Genomic DNA, 4672 nt, shown 5'->3' on the forward strand with positions numbered 1-4672 from the left:
CTCCAGGAGCCGCTCCAGCGGCTCAGGCGACTGTCTCTCTCCCTGCGGGTGGAGAGACGTCCCCTCCGACAAGTCGGAAGCCACCGGCCGGATGCCTCTTCGGATGGCTAGACATCCAGCCCGCAGCTCAGGCACTAGCGGGACTGGCTTCGGCGCGGTGTGGGGATATCGGAACGCCCGGTTAAATGTTCCTACCGCCTTCTTCTGGAGCTTTTGTGCCTTGTAGTAGCGAGAGCGCCCCTCAAGCAGCGCGTCTCGCAGGCACCTGCTCCGAGAGCCGCTCCAGCGGCTCAGGCGGCTCTCTCTCCCCCCGTGCGGGTGGAGAGACGTCCCGTCCCAAATCGGGAACACCTGCCGGATGCCTCTTCGGGTGGCTATACATCCAGCCCGCTAGCGGGCTGGGCTCGGCACGGTGTCGGGGAATAGAGGAACACCGGGTCGCTCCTACCGCCTGTTGCTGCCCCCCTTCCCCCCGACGGGAAACGTTCCTCCTCGAACGGGGGACAGTTTTGTTCCAGAGCCTTTTTCTCTGCCTGTAAAACACAAGCAGAAAAAGGGGCTCCCCTGTAAAAGAAACCCGACCTCAGGATACTCACCTGACGGTCCGTTTCATCTGTTGCGGGAGTGCCTAGCTCCCGCTGCCGCTGTTGCACTGCTGGCGTAATGGCGCGCCTGCGCACTGAGCGGGTTCTTCACGTAGTCACTCACGTGACTCCGAAGTAAAATGTGAATGAATATGTGTTTATCCACTTTGGTGGCAAAAACAGGAGACTAGACAATTATCTGAATGGTGGCCTATTAGGAAAAGGGGAGATGCAACGAGACCTGGGTGTCATGGTACACCAGTCCTTGAAAGTAGGCATGCATGTGCAGCAGGCAGTAAAGAAAGCGAATGGTGTGTTAGCATTCATAACAAATGGATTTGATTATAGGAGCAGGGAGGTTCTACTGCAGTTGTACAGGTTCATGGTGAGACCACACCTGGAGTATTGCGTACAGTTCGGGTCTCCTAATCTGAGGAAAGACATTCTTGCCATAGAGGGAGTACATAGAAGGTTCGCCAGACTGATTCCTGGGCTGCCTGTCCCGCTGAGTTACTCCAGCATCTTGTGTCTACCTTTAGCACATTGTAGGCACGTGAACCGAGACAAGACGAGACGTTGAGCTTGTCCGATCCGCCCTCCACGGGCGCTATCACACACGGTGAAAGTCTGGACGCACGTTATTGCGAGACAAAGTCAAAAGTCAAAGTATATTTTATTCGCCACTCACATGCACCCGAAGGTGCAGTGAAATGAATTTGCCAGCAGCGATATAACAAAATAGAGTGAGTACAGAGGAGATTTACTAAAATGTTGCCTGGATTTCAGCAACTAGGTTACAGAGAAGGGTTGAACAAGTTAGGTCTTTATCCTTTGGAGCGCAGAAGGTTAAGGGGGGACTTGATAGAGGTATTTAAAATGATGAGAGGGATAGACAGAGTTGATGTGGATAAGCTTTTCCCATTGAGAGTAGGGAAGGTTCAAACAAGAGGACATGACTTAAGAATTAAGAGACAGAAGTTTAGGGGTAACATGAGGGGGAACTTCTTTACTCAGAGAGTGGTAGCTGTGTGGAATGAGCTTCCAGTGCAAGTGGTGGAGGCAGGTTCGATTTTATCATTTAACAATAAATTGGATAGGTATATGGATGGGAAAGGAATGGAGGGTTATGGTCTGAATGCGGGTAGATGGGACTAGGTGAGAGTAAGTGTTCGACACAGACTAGAAGAGCCGAGATGGCCTGTTTCCGTTCTGTAATTGTTATATGGTTATATGGTTATACACTGTAAAAGAATAGAATTAACACAAACATCTACCACAGCGTTCTTCACTGTGGTGGAAGGCAACAAAGTTCGCTCAGTCCTCCTTTGTACACCCGTGGTCGGTGCCATAATCCCTCCGTAGTTGCCGCTACGGACGGCCCGATCTACCGCCCCCCATCGTGGGGATGATCGAAACTTCGATATCGAGACAGCCAAACACACTCCGTGTTTTGAAGGTCCCGAATCAGTACTTTCCTCCCGGAAACCGCAGCTTCAGGATGTTATAGACGCAGGCCGGTGGTCGGAGCTCTTCTCCGGCGATCCACGGCAAGGGATCACAGACTCCGGACGGTAAGTCCACTCCCTGCCCGCTACTAGAAGCTCCGCAGACCGCAGCCCCCATGATGTCAGTCAACAAGCCACCGATCGGAACACTCGTCTCTGGCGACTACCGGCAAGGGTTCGGCCGCTCCGCGATCGAAAATCCGTGCTGCACCTGCGGCTGATGCTTCGGTGCCCGTCTCCATGAAAGGCCGCTTCAATCCATGTTGTTGGGCATGGAAAAGTCCGCGCTTCACCTGCTGTTGCAAAACAAAACAAAACAAAGGAGATGATTGTCGACTTCAGGAGGGCGCAGCCCAAACACACACCCCTCAACATCAGTGGCACCACGGTGGAGAGTGTGGAGGGCATAAAGTTCCTCGGAGTGCAAATTACAGACAGTCTCACCTGGTCCAGGAACATCACTGGGATTGTTAAACGGGCCCGTCAGTGACTGCACTACCTGAGGAAACTCAAACAGGTCTGACTACCCACCAACATGCTCAGGACTTTCTGCAGCGGCACGACGGAGTCTGTACTCACGTACTGCATGAACACGTGGTACTCCAACTGTAACTGCTCAGACATGAAGTCTCTGCAGAGGGTAGTGAGGGGAGCAGAGAGGATCATTGGCGTCTCCCTTCCCTCGGTACAAGAACTGTTCCAGAGCCTCTGCCTGATAAAAGCACTGAGCATAGCAAAGGACAGACTGCACCCACTCCACACACATCTGGATCTCCTGCCATCAGGCAAGAGATGCCGTCGCATCACAGCCCGGACAACCAGACTGCTAAACAGCTTCCTGCCACAGGCTGTGAGGCTGCTAAACAGTTACTCCATCTGATTCTGCGGATTGTTTTTGCACTGACAATTTAATAACTCTGGCACTGGCCACTCAAATCAGCTGCCCTGGACATTTTAACGACTGTTTTTTACTGGATTTTATTTTAGCTGTTTTACCTGCTTTTAACTAATTATACTGTTTCATCAGGGACTGGATTGTTTTTACTGTTATTTATGTGTGAAATGTTTTGTTTCATGTGCGATGCTCTGGTATTCCCTGGGAAACGTCTTCTCATTTTGCAGTGTACAGCTGTTGCTTTGCAAGATGACAATAAAGGTTGATTGATTGATTGATTTGATTGATGGATGCTCCGGGCCCGACTTCGGGAAAGGCCGCTCACATCCATGATGTTAGGCTGCGAGGGAGGCGAGATGGAAAAGATCGCCTCTACCTCGAGGAGGCAACCAAACGTGGTACTTCCTCCCCCCGAACACTACCCCCCCCCCCCCCCGCACCCCCACACAAGACACACCAAGAGACACCCAATCTAACATTAGACACACCAAAATAACAAAACTAAAAAGGGTCGAAATAACAAACATGCTGCTGGCAGGGCAGCCGACTTGCAGCGCCCCAAATAGACGCGCTGTGATCTATCAGCGTGTCCATGGTCCATTCCCTGAGCTGACTGGTTCCTGGGATGGCAGGACTTTCATATGAAGAATGACAATGGTATGTTAGCATTCATAGAAAAAGGATTTGAGTGCAGGGAAGTTCTACTGCAGTTGTACATGGCTTTGGTGAGACCACACCGGGAGTATTGCATACAGTTTTGGTCTCCTAATCTGAGGAAAGACATTCGTGCCAAAGAGGGAGTACAGAGAAGGTTCACCAGACTGATTCCTGGGATGTCAGGACTTTCATATGAAGAAAGACTGGGTAGGCTCGGCTTGTACTCGCTAGAATTTAGAAGATTGGGAGGGGGGGAGGGGTTCTTACAGAAACTTACGAAATTCTTAAGGGGTTGGACAGGCTAGATGCAGGATGATTGTTCCCGATGTTGGGGAAGTCCAATGAGGGGTCACAGTTTAAGGATAAGAGGGAAATCTTTTAGGAACATTTTTCTCACAGAGAATGGTGAATGACTGGAATTCAGTTCATTGGCTATATGTAAGAGGGAGTTAGATGTGGCCCTTGTGGCGAAAGGGATCAGGGGGTATGGAGAGAAGGCAGGTACAGGATACTGAGTTGGATGATCAGCCATGATCATATTGAATGGCGGTGCAGACTCGAAGGGCCGAAGGGCCTACTCCTGAACCTATTGTCTATGTTTCTATGTTTCTATGACTGCTGGTGAGGAATTTCACTGCACCCCCAGTGTGTTTGTGACAATAAACTGATCACTATGCAAATCTGACATCTGGTCACATAACCCTCTCACCGCCCCCTGTTGGAGAGCAGATGAAGTGGCGGATCAAGTGAGATGACAAACAGCGGCGTGGGAGAGTGTCGGCTCGATCGGATGGAAGATGGTGGAGTTGGGGATTGTGTTCCCGGCCTGTGCTGGGAGCGACGGTGATTAAAGCTGACACTCAGTGCCCCAGAAACCCAGGTTCAATTCCCACCTTACCTATATTACTAAATCTCTGATCTTGACCGCTTTTGGCCCACTGTGCTGCAATTTCCGACACACCGCCACCTACGGCCGTCATTTTTGACCACCTTGCTCAGAGCCCCCTCCGCCGTAAGTGTGCGGAGGATTT

This window comes from Amblyraja radiata, unplaced genomic scaffold, assembly GCF_010909765.2.
Source record: "Amblyraja radiata isolate CabotCenter1 unplaced genomic scaffold, sAmbRad1.1.pri scaffold_824_ctg1, whole genome shotgun sequence".
Lineage (NCBI taxonomy): Eukaryota > Metazoa > Chordata > Chondrichthyes > Rajiformes > Rajidae > Amblyraja > Amblyraja radiata.